Consider the following 14,975-nt stretch of genomic DNA (forward strand, 5'->3'; position numbering starts at 1 on the left):
TGGGTGGGTTGCAGGGGTTACAGGGTGGCCTCTGGCCAAGAGGAAAGGTAGGGTGAAATAGTCCCGGATGACTGCTTTTAATGGAGTCTGAGTCATCGGTGATATGGGCTGAAAAAATTATGCGGTTCGGCGATGTCTGGGCTAGTTAGATCTTGATAAGGATGGCGGTGTCTTCCTGGGTTTTCCGTTGAATCAGAAGCACCTGGGGAAAGGTGACACCAGGAAGGGGATTTCCGCCATGATCAAATGCCACCTCAGGCAGTCTCAGAAGAGGAGTAGATACCACAAGAGAATGGGGTACTGCTTAGGTGAGCTTTCCAGAGAAGCCTCTTGTGCCAACCATAAGGGAGGAGAAAAGTCTGAGAATGGAGAGCAAACAGGGAAGGAGGCCTAGATTACACCATCTTCTTACAAGGAGGAATATGGGCTTACCATGGAGCAAATGGCTCCAGCAGATGTTCACACTCTAGAGTGTTTTGTCAGAGTTACCAGTTTTCCCAGATGTTTTATAACAAGGACATCTCAGAAATGAAGTTCCAATTCATGCATGACGGCAACAAGCTCACTTGAGTGCACGCAGTCCACACACCTGAGGCAGATGTGAACGGGTCTTGGTTTTGGTTCTGTCTCCCAAAACACCAGCTCCATCCATCATCTCTCTTGACAGCTTACGGTACTCAGGAGGTGATTTCAAAATTATGAGCTTAGCTATGAAGGACTCTCAGACACCACATTAGACAGAAACCCTCATACCTGGGAGGCAAACAGCTCCCATTCCCAGGACCAGGAGGGTTTCAAGCACCCATGTGCACTGAATGACAAAGACAAATGTGCTGTGCAGCCTTCCTTTGAGCCAACTCTGACCAGTGGCCTTTGCCCTTTCCAGCTGGGGCTTGTTTTTATCACCCCATCGTGGTTTTGGCCAGCATTTCCTAATGCCTCTGACAGTATCTGTCTGTGCTTGGCACCTTCATGTGGCATGAGCAGGTTGAGATGCTGCCAGGCGTGAGGTGGGTCACAGGCTGCCGGTGCATTTAGGAAGCCAGGGGGTCCAGGAGCAGCAGACATCAGCAGGGGAGCAAAGAAAGACCCTCAAAGACCCGGTGTTCCCACACCTCCTCCAGAGGCATGTCTGAGCTCTGAACAAGAAGAGATAAACCATCTGAGCTCTTACCAAGGGGTCTTTTGGGGAACTGCCAACGTGGTGCCAACTGGTGCCAGCTGCAGTGGCAGCCAGTGTGTGGATCGGTAAAAGATTCAGGCTGTGCCACGGCCTGTGCACAGGTGAGGGGCTGAGAGGAGCCCTGGCTGTGCAGGGGTGTCCCAAGTCCATCCTCACATCCAGGCTCACCCACCACAGCTGCAAAGCAGCAGGAGCAGCCCAGGCACTGTCAATGCTCTCCCAAGCCTCTGGGATGCTGGTACCCCAGGATACATCCCTGGGACGCTGCAAGGATTTGACTCTGTAGTGGGAGATACTTGGAAAAACCGCTCCACTTAGAAGTCAACCCGTGGGTGTATGTGCAATGGAGGCTTTGGATTGAGCTTGTTGTCTTAAAAAAAATCCTACATAGCAGGCTTGTTACAGCAGTGACACCAAGTCCTGATGGCTTTTCTAAACCTGCTGACATGGGGCATACTCTTACCCTACTCCCGGTGTGTCCATATGGGGCTGCGGTCGTCCCACCATGGCACAGGCTCATTTGCTCCTGCACAAACATCCAGGGGAGCCAAAACCACCCTCAGAAAAGTGAGCAGCCTATTATGGTTTGAGAGAACCCATAACAATCTATTGTCATTTAGACAATTATTCTATCACCCGATGACCCCTCCCCACCCGGAAAGGGGAATTGGGGAACACAAAGAAACGCGAGGGTTGAAATATAGATAGATTTAATAGACTAAGACTAAATAGTTAACAATAATACTAAAGAACCAGTATTAATCCCGACACTGAAGTAAGATATACAAGAATTATACTCAGCCAGTTCTATCAGGGGGAAGTTGTGCACTACCAGCAGGGACAGCAAATGGCGGACACTGCGAACACAATGGCTTCAGGAGGAAGGGGAGGCCTCAGGGGTCCGGCACTGGGGCAAGGAGTTGTCTGGACCTGCCACCATCAAGGGATAGAGAGCTACGCAGCAAACTTTTCTAATTTATATTGAATGTGACATTCATGGTATGAAATAATCCTGTTGGCCAGCCTGGCTCAAATGCCCAGGCCTTGCCCCTCCTTGTCCCAACCTCCACCTGGCAAGGCTCAGAAACACTAAAACCTTGAATCCCACAGAGCCTGGCTGGCTATAAAATAAATATTTTCACAAATTCAGACACCAGAGTCTTCTAAAAGTGCAATTTTCCCCAGCATTAGAAGAAAAGTCCCCTGTGCTGGGGACACGGGGATGGTGGCTGGATGTCACCAGCCTCCTGTCCCTTCTCCAGCCACACCACCTGAGCCTTGCACCCGGGTGCCCGTGTCAAAATTCCCACCCCCTCACAGCTCATCCTGGTCACCATTTCTTCTGAACGGGTGGGGGAAAGGTCTTCTCACCGGGGACTGCCTTCTGCTAAACATCTGCCCAGCTGCAAGCACTGTGCTCCCCCATAACAGCAGGGTGAATGGAGAGAGAGGGTCACACCAGGCCATGGGATGAGAAAGACCACCCCACTGCGGTTGGCAAATTCTGTCTGAAAACAGACACTTTTTCCTAGGAAAGCCTTTCTGGGCAGCACCTTGCAGGGCAGCTCAGGGATGTGGTTGGGTGGGAGCTTGTCCATGTCCCAAACACCAGTGGGGTGCTGTAGTGCTGCCTCTCGAGGAGCAGTGGAGCCTTGTGGCAGAGGGCTCATTTGTCCCCCGTCCCCATGTCCTGGGCTCTGCCCTGGGCACATCATGCTCTTCCATTCAGCAACACTGTTGTGTTACCTGCACCAAGTGAGGGAGAGGAGGGAAGGGTGGATGGTGGGAGGAAGGAGATAAGTCCTGGGTCAGCCACAGGCAGCAGGGAGTCTCATGCTACTTGGCAGTGGGAGAGTCAGAGCAGAGCTGTCTCACCAAGACCCTGATGGACACTACAGCCACAATCATCATAATTTTCTCCCTGGTGAAGGACAAGAGCAGGCTGAGGAAGGTTCTTTGCTCAAAAACCCAAGTATATAATTCAATGTGATTGAGGCTCAGGCAGGATCTCTGCTGTCAGATGGGAAACACTTCAGCTTTTTGTTTAAGCTGCAGTATTTTTCAGAGGACTGAGTTAGACATAAAATATATAGCTCTCTCTTCAGAGGAAGCTGCTTTTGGGGATGTCATTCTGTGCTAAACAAAATCAGAGGTCTGCAGGGAAAAATAAAGAGGAAATCCATCAGGCCTCTCATTGAATGGCTTCCCCAGGATCAGACAAGTGGAGAAAAGGAGTTGGTAAGGTGGTGGTGGTGTTAGTGGTTATGGGAGCAGTTACATGGCAGAACCAGACCTCAGTGGCCCATGTAAAGGATGTCTTGTCCTTCCCTACTTGGCTCCCCTGTATGTCCTTCCCTATGTGGCTGCATATGACATGCTTTAGTGATGGGGTTTTTTATCACAGTTAGGTGGATGGTTGGACTAGATGATCTTAAAGGTCCCTTCCAACCTAGACGATGCTATGATTCTATATAGGGGATATGGCATCTCGCACCTGGTCTGGCTTCTAATCCATCCTCCTTCAGGGTTAACCCAGCACCTTTTCTCCCACTGGCTCACCCATGCTCAGGTCTGACACCCACTCCCCAGTCCCATATTTTGCCATCCAAGGGCAAGCCCATGCTCAGTCCTGGCTCAGCCAGCACTCATCGTGCCGGGATTCAGGAATGGGGCTTCAGAGCAACCCAGCCCCAGCTCCATCAGTGAAAGACACCAGTGCTCAGGAGAGGTTGGTCTGGAGCCCCAGGATCTGGACTGACCATCTAGTTTGCCTTGTGGCATGCTTGTTGGGCAGACACACAGACAGATGCTCATTGATGGTTTCACACCGGTGGAAGTGGGAAGACTCAAGTCTTGCTTGGGTAGGCTGAGATGTTTACAAAGCAAACGAAGCAGGACTTCAAGACAACAGTAAGCCACAAGCTTGCTCATGTCTACCACATAAAAGGGAGAGTGAAAGTCCTGCTGTGGTGGTGGGGAGAAGAGAAACAAACCTTCTGCCTCCTTTCTACAGGATAAATAAGCCTCCGTACACCTGGGAGTCCAGACCAATTTCTGAGGATATTATCTCTGCCCCCAGGGTCAGTCATGGCACAGACACCTAATTGTCTTGCCTCTGGGGTCAAATAAATGCATCCATCAGCCACTTTCTCCTGATTTTCTCCTGGCTGCCCGGCCTTCTTTGTGAACTGTGCACTAGGACATTGCAGTCACCTCCCACCCCACACCCTCTGCAGGTCCCTCCTCTAATTGCAGGAGGACCTGGATGCATTCAGGTCTCAGCCCCACCTGACGCAGGTCCCTTCTGCCCACTGGCACAGGAGGAGCCGGGGCTGCTCATTAAGCATGAGGATGACACAATTATAAGCCCCCACCACTAATTACGCTGACCAAGGGGTTTGCATGGGGGGAGTTGAGTCTCTGTCACCAATCCCCAGCCTCACTCTCTTCAGTTCTTGTGAAAAATTACAGAAAACCTTGGTTTTGCTCCACATCAGAACAGAACAAAGAGCTGAAACTTCTAAATATTTCATAAAAGAGAAATGCTGTTTTCCAGCCAGGTCTACTTGCTGCTTCAGAAAACAAAACTGTCTCCACCATAAAAATATCAGCATTGCAGTGGCATCTGTTCCAGCTGAAATGTGAAGCACACCAGCTCCTCTTCTCCTTTCACATAACTGCTTGAGTATTCTCTCGACTTGTGTTTTGTAGCGACAAGGGGCTTTTGATTTGTGCATGTTATTTAAACTCTCAGCAGGGAACCAAAGTAACAATTATCCACCCCATGGTCTGGTGATTCACGGGAGACTCTGATGAACACAGTGATGCTGTGTCACTGGTATGAGCTATCGGTGAGGAACAACCATAAAGAAAGTCTCCTCAGATCAATTATGGAAGAACAGCGTCTAACAGGATGTGTCCAGCTGCATCCTGGAGACTGAGACACCCGGTGATTTAATCATCCCCTGAGGTGACATACAGCCAATTATTGCTTTCACACTGAAAAAACTCATTCACATTACTGAAAAATTCACCAGTGGTGGGTAACACTTCTCAAATGGAAACAGCTCCAGGTGCCGGGCACAGAAAGATTGCCTCAGGTCAGTGATGTTCTCCCTGTTGGCTTCAAGAAATGATGGACCAGATCCTTCAGTTTAAACATAATGAGTGTATGGGGACAGCTCTATCTTTTTAATGTATGATACACAAGAATGCCTTACCTTTCCGAATAGCCAAGAAGAAACCTGCTTTAACCCCAATGTGTTTGTGATGTTGCCAACAAACTAAGCAACTTTCCTTTACCAGGATTTACCAGGCTGCTCGCTGTAATGGCCAGTCCTTCCCACCTTGGTCACTGTGATTCTCCGATCAGAGACAACTTGGACGTGAACTCTTTTCAGAGTTTTGTGGGTTTTTCTTTCTACCACTCATAAATGAGGGCTAAGCTTGAAATTCTACTAAATACTTTAAATGCTGCCTGACTTCCTCTCCCCTAAAGAAAACAACTGCGCTCAAGCCTTTTTCTGTTCTTTCTGTAGCCCACACCCAGGAAGTGTGCCCTGTGCATCTGAGAAAATTGGAGGCACTCTCTTCCGGATCATGGAGCCATCCCACGGCTTTTCCCCAAAGGATGGTGTGACAGAGGCTGCCCTTTCCCTTTTTCTTCCTCCCAGTAACCACATACCCCAAGCTCACCATCACTACAGCTCAAAGGAACCCACTGGCACTCAGTTCCTTCCCTCCCCACCAAGCAGGCAGAGTCCTCTTCAAAGCCACCTTCTGCCCTCCTATGGGGACAGTGAACTACATCAGATGTGCAGCTTGAGTTATCCAAAAAGCCAAAAATTGGGCTTTTCCTCCAATAATTTTTTTCATGAAGGATGAAGCACTGCGTATGTGCCCTGGATGGGAAGTGGAGGAGACCAACTCTACCTCTTTTCCCCCATGAGCAAACTGTTACAGCTCATTCTTGGCTGTCTGTGGCTTGAGCTGTGCCGATGGGGTTTCCACTGCTGGCTTTTTCCCAGGCACTGGAGCCTGCACACCGGTCTCCACAGTTTTCCTGAGGACTGTCATTTCTGTCAGCGGTGACCAGGACACACTGGGGCCCCAGGGCTGCTCCCTGCCCGCAGAAGAGCCTTGTCCACCCAACATTGCACACAAGGGGGTCAGCAGCAGCTCCCACAGCTCCTGCATGCATCCCGCTGCCTCCCAACTGCCAGAGAAATTGGTATTTCCCTGGAAAATATCAATTGATCCTTCCTTTTCACCCCCTCTCGTTTCAGGAATGTACCGCTTTAAACAAAACTTCTGCCAGGAAAAGTTTCTCAGGCTGGAATTTTTAGCCCACATGTGGAAAAGCCACCTGGGTGGCACCAGCAGACAGCGGTGAGGGCAGGGCGATGGTGGGACCTCAGATGGCCTGCTTCAAATGCGGATCTCAGACCTGAGCTTCCCACATTCCTAACCCCTTGCTTATGATCTTGGGCTCTAACTCCTTTCCCAACAGAAGCAATAAATCAAAAAAATATAAAGATGAGATTTGGTCCTGCTCAGAGGTTGGGGGAAAAGAATAAAGCTAGAAAAGTATTTCTTCCCAGCTCAGGCTGTTTTATTCCCAGAGAATGTTCTCCACAAGCCAAGACTGCACCATCCAAGCTGTGGCTTCTCTCTACCACTTCGCTCTGGCAGAGGAGAAGGGCTACAGGTTTCAGTGGGTGTTTAACAGCCTGTGGCTAGACTGAAATGCAGAGGTGATGGTTGTCCTGTGCTAACTCCATATAAGCCTTCTGCCCACCCACGTCCTGCCCAGACAGCAAAACACCACGCATGGCTGTGACTGCTTTTCCCTAATAGCACCAAATGAGTCCATCCTCACAAACAACAACCTCCCACCCAAGTAACTTCATGCCAAAACTCCAAAATTCCCATTCCTCTCAGCTCATCCTGGTCACCATTTCTTCTGAACGGGTGGGGGAAAGGTCTTCTCACCGGGGACTGTCTTCTGCTAAACATCTGCCCAGCTGCAAGCACTGTGCTCCCCCATAACAGCAGAGTCAATGGAGAGAGAGGGTCACACCAGGCCATGGGATGAGAAAGGCCACCCCACTGCGGTTGGCAAATTCTGTCTGAAAACAGACACTTTTTCCTAGGAAAGCCTTTCTGGGCAGCACCTTGCAGGGCAGCTCAGGGATGTGGTTGGGTGGGAGCTTGTCCATGTCCCAAACACCAGTGGGATGCTGCAGCGCTGCCTCTCAGGGGCAGGAAGGGAAGGAGGGGGTGGATGGGAAGCTGGCTGGGGAGGGCTGCCACTCTCCCAGCATTTTTGTGAAATGAGACCTTTGTTTCCCTTGTTTTCCTTTACCAGCACCCAAAGTGGAAACAGTCATCTCCAGCCCCATCTAACATTTTGTTTTGAACACAACTTTCTCTTCTTTCCTTTGCAGTTTTAATGACAAAAACAACAACAACAACAAAAAAAGAAACATCCATTTAAATACACAACGGAGTGGGTTTTCTTTCCTCCTCCAATTTGTCAGTTCAGCAGCCAACCCAAACACAGCCGTCCCCCACGCCTGCTCTCTGGGCACTGCTGGATCAATAAATAGCACCACACTATTTCCAGCTTACCTTGAGAGGTCTCTCCTTACCCTGTTGGCTGTATCCAGCTCTATCGACATGCATTTGCCCAGCCCCAGTGTCTCCTTTCCCACCAGCTCTGGTGCTGCTCCACCTGCCCAGCCATCGCTGGGCATTGCTTGGGATGGGATTCAAGCCTACGTGGTGGCGGAGTTATTCCTGGCTCACGTTGGCGTGTGTGGGCGCAGGACTCGGTGCAGGGAGCTAACATGAGCCTTTGACATCACTGGTTAAATTTAGGGGATTAGCACAGTCCTAAAATGGTCTGGAGGAAAGCCACTGCCAGGCTGGCAGGAGAGAGGCAGTACCCTTCAATAACTTCCCACCCAAATACAAGGCAGGAGATGGAAGCAGGAGTTTCTGCACCAGCTCCACTGCTACATCACATCACCCTTTCAGAAATAACCCCCCAGCAAGATGCACCATGCTCTGCTGCAGTGTAAAAGCAATGGCCCTCCCTGGGCTTGCCTGTGGCAGGGCCATGGGGACCCCTCCTGAAATCACATAGCCCCATGGAGCCCATGGTCTTGCTCCACTGGTCGGCGTGGCAGGCTACAGGGTGATGGAGATGCCCCGCACATGGTAGTCATGTGAGAGGAGAGGTAACACTGAGCAGCTCCCAGCCCACAGACTCCTGCAGCCACCATGTCCCCTCTCCAGGGGATGCTGCAGCTCTGACCAACCAGCCCAGCCCCAAGAGGAGCATACCTCCAAAGAAAAGGAATGGGAAACAGTCACAAAAGAGGCAGTCCCCCCACAAAGGGATGAAGAGGAAACTCTAAAATCCAAGAAGAGTCTCTGAATCCCAAGTCTGTCTGCTGTTTGTAGAGGTGGGTGGAAGCTGTAGCTGTGCAATCGCCATTTAAGTTGGTTTTGGCAACCTCAGTACAGACAGAAGATGACTTCTACAGGTTATGGTGATTCATGGACACTTTATTTTTTTCTCTTGATCCTTTGTTGATTCTTGCAAAGCCCTCACTAATCTTTGTGTGAAGAGCATCCCAGAAAGCTGTTGCAATAATACCTTTGAATTTTCACATACCTTCAGTAAGGAGGTCATGGGACACCTGCGTTCGACATGACCAGAAGCAGCAGCTCTGTTTCTGAGTGTACCACTTTGCACAAGCAACTGCCATGTTTTGTGGCAATTGTATGGCACCTGAATTATAGAGACTGGAGCACTTTGGGTGCAAAGCAAGAGCCATCTGTTTGCTTTCCTGACAGAGCAGCTCTGCAGTCACCAAACAGCCGGTGAAACAGCAGCAACAGGAAGAAACGAATTCCAAGCCAGACCATGAAAAACAAGATAACCCTTAATTGCTTTCTCGGTACTTGTCCTTAGCCTGTGCTAATACCAAAACACATTGGAGCCAAGAGGCTGATGACCCTCAAGTCTAGCCTCTTGTTTCTGACATTAATGATGCCTGAGAGTACACTAATTCAATCTGTCCAACAAGTTGTAGAGCTTATTACTAGTATAATGAAATTTTCTTCGGACTTAATCAAATTTATTGGATGCGTGGAAGGGCTGCTGACAGCATTTCCAAGTTTCTCTGTCTCAAGGAAGTTTATCACCAAAGCTTCAGCCTGCGAAGCTCCTCCGTGCCCGCGGGATGTGGGAGGCTCAAGTTCAGGGTATTCCCTGCTCAACCGAGGCCAGACAGGCCGTTATCAGCACTACATCAGGGGTAGTGCTGATAAGGTGTTTCTCAAAAATCTGGAATAGTTTTCATTGCAGATTTCAAATACTTTCCACACAAAAGGCCATGTTTCGGTCTTGGGGTACAAACACCTCCAAGGATCAGGTACCATCACTTCAATTTTCTTTGCAACGTTGCTACTTCTGCATCTATACATCAGTTTACCTATTTCACAATCACTTTTCACTGTGCATCATCCCCCAGGTTTTCACAGTCTGTGACCGCTGAGGACATTTGCTGCAATTTGATTCTCCAGCTAACGAGCAAGATGCAGTGTTGTTCTCAGATGAATACCTCTTCTGCCCTCTTTTGTTCCCACTTTGATTAATGTATTCTCTTTGATGCTGCTCACACTCAGGGACAAGTTTCAAGTGCCTTCATCTTCCCACCACCTCCTGCAGTCACTGAAGGTCATCAGTCCTTTCCACCAGCCCAATTACCTCTGCAGAAGAGGACCTGGTTCTACCTCACAACTTTCATGTTGAAGTGCTTGAACATAATGAGCTCGATAGTGATTAACATGGATCCAAGCATTCATTGTGAAGAATCATGGAGGTTATTTACATTAAAAGTACACATTATGTTATACTAGAACCAGAAGATGGCTGGAGCAGACCTCCTGGGTCATCATACTCTGTTGCTGGCTGTCACGAGGAATCACATAATGAGATCATGCTAAACCAAGGTAAATCTTACAGCTAGTTTCATGTTCTATATCCATTTTTCCTGTTATGAGGATGTTCTCACCTTCTGAGGGTTAAAGACCTTCTCATTTCCAATCTAAATACGTTTATGGGCAGTTTATGTCCATTTGTTCTTAAGGTTATGTTCTCTTTTAGTTTAAACAGTTCGGTCTCATACCCTTTTCTAACTCAGGAATCTGTTTTTAAAAGAGCAGTCATAACCCATATATTCAGCACTGAGCTGTATTATACGTTTTGGCTGGTATATACTGGCCCCCTAAGGCTGTGACATGCAAACATTCATCTGCTTAATTTTATTCTAACGTGTAGGCCTATTAAAATTAAAGGGACTACTCAGAAATAAATGCAGGAAAATTGGTTGTGCGATTAACTGCATCTATGTGTATTCTGCATCTAGAAAGTCTGGGCTGCTTTTCAAAAGGATTATAATAAGTATTTCCTGGCAATATAAATAAATATCCTTCAATTCGTGTTTTTCATTATGAAATTACAGAGCCCTGTGACAAATTAATACAATTACCTAGGTTGAAAAGATGTTACAAGCATATCTAAAGCTGTAGCACTGTCTCAATAACCTTGTGTTAACAATAATACAAAACCTTGTGTTAAGAATAATACAAAAGCAAACCCAAAGCCCTTCATCCAGCAAGATGTGGGCGAGGGCAAAGGACACGCAGCTTTAACGATGACAGTTCCTTATTGCTCAGTACGCAGCGCTCTGTCATTTCTAGTTGCTATATATGCTTTTTGCATGTCATTTAATAATAAAAAGCTAGGAAAACTTTGTCCAAGTTAACACCACATCATCCATAAAAGTAGAGCATACACCTCCAGAGTGCCTGGGTGTAAGACTAAATTGTTATGCCACGTTCCAATGAACTTCTGATACAGAAATACTGATTCCAGATACAATTGCTTTGCTTTTTTTTACCAACATAAATTACTCCTGAGTGCACAAGCACAGGCTCAGCCCGTGGTAACTGGGAATATTAATTATACCTGGTGCAGCATGGTGGCTTCTCCTCCCATCGACCAACCCAGCACTTTCGCTGGAGAAAAGCCGTCTGTCTTGTGCAACCATCCTGAGCTCTTTGCTCTTTCAACCTGTATGCCAGAGCATAAAGTGAGCTTCAGCATCTCCTTCCATGTCAGTCCATTTGAATTCTCTCTTTGTGTATGCATATACATGCAGAGATATATGTATGTATGCAGGGCTAGACAGCCAGCTCCTAGGGAGACACCTTGGCTCAGGTATTTAGCCCTGTGAAGCTGCATCCAACACTGCATGGACAGCCTGATCAAACAGTGTTTGAAGTCCCATCCTCGGAGGCTACTCTGGGAGTCACACTCCATATTTTGTCTAAGGTAAGAGAACTTGTGGGTCTTGATTTGTTTGGCACACACCTAAGTCAGCTTTGGGCTAACCTTCCCTGTGCTTCTGTCCAGTGCTTCCGGCAGCGCATCTGCAACTACTGAATCAGTCCCAGGTTCTCCACTTGCTACTAAACCCCTCTATTTCCAGCTCATAAAATATTTTCTGTATTCCCCCAACCCCTTTTTTTTCTTATTTTTAAGCAGTTTTTATTAACAAAGACCTGCCTTAACAGAAGGCAGCAAGCCTTTCCGGAGGATGATTCAGCCAACCAGCCTACCAGCTCTCATAAAACAGATGAATCTCCCTCCAGAGATACCCATTCTGATGACAAAAATAGCCTAAAGCAACTATTTCAGACTTGGATATTTGATTGCTGAATGTCCTAAAGAGAGGAGATGATTCCCACCTAAAATGGAGCTACAACTGAAGTCTGCTTTCAATGATTCCCACCTGAAATGGAGCTACAACTGAAGTCTGCTTTCAAAGTTTTCTCATCTGGAAGGGGTACATGGATGGGATTAGCTTCATCTGATTCAAGATGTAAAATTAATCCCACGTGAATGGAGGTGCGTGCTTTGAGGATGAGATGAATCACACCAAATTCCTGACTTGGGATGGGCTGATTTACCCTCAAAGGCTTCCTCTCTTTCTCTTTCTCTCTCACTTCACTAACACCAGCACCAGGTGACCAGTTTCGGTGAACCATAGCTGCTAGAAGAAGGCCACCCCCTGCTCCAGGGCTGGAGCTGGAGCACCTACAGGCAGCTTTGGTTTTAATTTCTTTCATTTAAAGGTCAGGATCTTCTATATTATTTCAGTTTCTTAAACTTTGGGTAGATTTCCATCCCATGTCTACTGACATATTTGGAGGCTAAATTAGGCATGTGTGTGCCCCTCCTGTGCCTGTGAAGTGGAGGGTGCTGATGAGGGATTTCCCAGGAAGAGACAGTGTTTTGCAAACTTTGTTTTCTCCTGGCATTTTAGATGCTCTCTGTTTTCCCTCTGGGATGTTTCCTCAGTCTGTTTTCTCTGCTGGTGTGTTCAGGCAGATGGATGTGTCGGTGAGTGTGGTGGAGGGATGCTCCATGCGGGAGCCGAAGCTACACGAGGCAGCAGCTGACTCCAGAGAGAAACCCTTCCCTGCAGACCAGTGTGACAGAAAAATTATGTTCCTTTGTCTGCCATTAAACCAAAATATCACATTTCGGTTGAGTCACCCACAAACCTCTCAAGAAACATGCAGGAGACTGTGACTATTCTCCAGACTGCAATTAGAAGAAGGTGGTTTTAATAAACCTGAAGCAATCTGCTGCTGATGGGTAGGGTGGAAGACAGCATTTCTTTCTGTATCGTAGCTGTGGCTCTGTCTTTCTCACATACACACACACACAAACATCTACATTTTTTCCTCTTTGTCTAATCTCCAATTCTTTTCCTTGCATTTTCATGTAAATCACTCAACAGGGATTTCAGTTTCAGTTCAGAGACACTACAGTTTCTCAGTTCAAGCTGAGAAGTTGTTTTTTTTTTCTTTACAGCTCCACCTCTGCAGGCACTGCACCATTTTTTTCCTCCTGCTTCATTTTGGAGCTTCATGAAGGTCTGCTTCAAAGGCAGGAGCTGCAGGTTTGTAGCTTGGCCTCAAGCAGGTGACCTCCTCCAGAAAGATGGTGTGGGCGGGCTTTGAGGAACACAGCTTCCTGCATCTGCCAGCTGGGACCTGCATGGAGATGTCCTCAGCCCGCTTGTACCAAAAGGCCCCACCTTGAGTGCTGTGTCTTGTTTTGAGCCCCTTACCACAAAAAAGACATCAAGGTGCTGGAGCGGGTCCAGAGAAGGGCAATGGAGCTGATGAGGGGTCTGGAGAACAAGTCTTATGAGGAGAGGCTGAGGGAGCTGGGGTTGTTCAGCCTGGAGAAGAGGAGGCTGAGGGGAGACCTTACTGCTCTCTACAACTACCTGAAGGGCGGGTGTAGAGAAGTGTGGGTCAGTCTCTTCTCCCAAGTCACAGGCAATAGGACAAGAGGAAATGGCCTCAAGTTGCACCAGGGGAGGTTCAGACTAGATATTAGGAAAAGATTTTACATAGAAAGGGTTATCCAGCATTGGAATGGGCTGCCCAGGGAAGTGGTTGAGGCACCATCCCTGGAGGAATTTAAAAGACAGACTGATATAGTGCTTAGAGACATGGTTTAGTGATGTTTCTTCGTCAGAGTCAGGTTGATGGTTGGACTAGATGATCTTAAATGTCTCTCCCAACCTAGACAATTTTATGATTCTATGAAAATGGGTCAGATTGGCAAAGTTCTACTATTTGACCCATTTAAATCTGAATAAACTAAAACTTAGTGTGGACCTTCAAATTATATTACAGCCGCCCTTGTCAGAGGGATGCAAACCCAGGATTGCACCAGTTTAATTAAACCAGTGCAATACCTCACGTATAAGCAGATACATCTTTCAGTTTAGTACTGGACCTTTGACATGACATATAGCTAGGTCCATACTCAGCTCAACAGAGTCAAAACTAGACCACCCTTGTAAAATTCAGAGTAAATATCATAGGCCTTATTCTCTTATGGTTTATTCTGATAGTTATAACTCAGGCATTTCTCCATTAACTTCAGTCATGCTTCTTCTAAACCTGATGGGAAAGGGAAGAGGACTCACACACGCTTTGTTTCTTGTCTGATCGAAGGTACAATTGCTAAAGCAAAATTGGTTTGTGTTTTGATTTCCCAGAACTCATAAAAACAAAGCGGGCAGCTGAGATCGGCGTGATGAGTTAGACCGGCAAATCGTTTGGGAATGGTGTTGAACCTGAAAAATAGTTTTGTGTTATGATATTCATTGCTCTCTGGAGAGTCTGAGGTGGAAAACTGAAGAAATCAGCCTGAATTCCTCTACCTTGCTGTTCGACAGAGAGAGGAAAAATTCCCGCTGACCAGAAATGGGCATGAAGAAAACTTTTTTAGGAATTGTCTGTACACTTGCTGCTCTTGGAAGTAGAAAACATTTTACCTTAAGCGCTCATACGTGCAAAAAAACCGCAAGCAGAAAGCCAACACAGCATGTTCTAATACAAAATGAAGTATGACCTTTTAAGGGACTTTAAGCTTCTGAAGAGTAAATGTTAAATCTATATATAATTCAAAGTATATTGGCTAATTTAGACACTGAATTCAAAGCTGTGCTGAATTTAACCATCCTCCCATTCAGTTTGTGGTTAAAAAAAACAAAAAGGTTTTTGAAATTTTGCTGTTATTAACCAATTTACTGCATGGGGAACCCTGCTGTGGGAAGCAGAGTGGCTGCCGTGCCTGTGCCTGCACGCAGCTCCAGCAGCCCAAGTGCTGGAGGGAGTGAGGGTCCCT

The sequence above is a fragment of the Calidris pugnax genome, unplaced genomic scaffold (genome assembly GCF_001431845.1).
Source record: "Calidris pugnax isolate Ruff unplaced genomic scaffold, ASM143184v1 scaffold20, whole genome shotgun sequence".
NCBI lineage: Eukaryota > Metazoa > Chordata > Aves > Charadriiformes > Scolopacidae > Calidris > Calidris pugnax.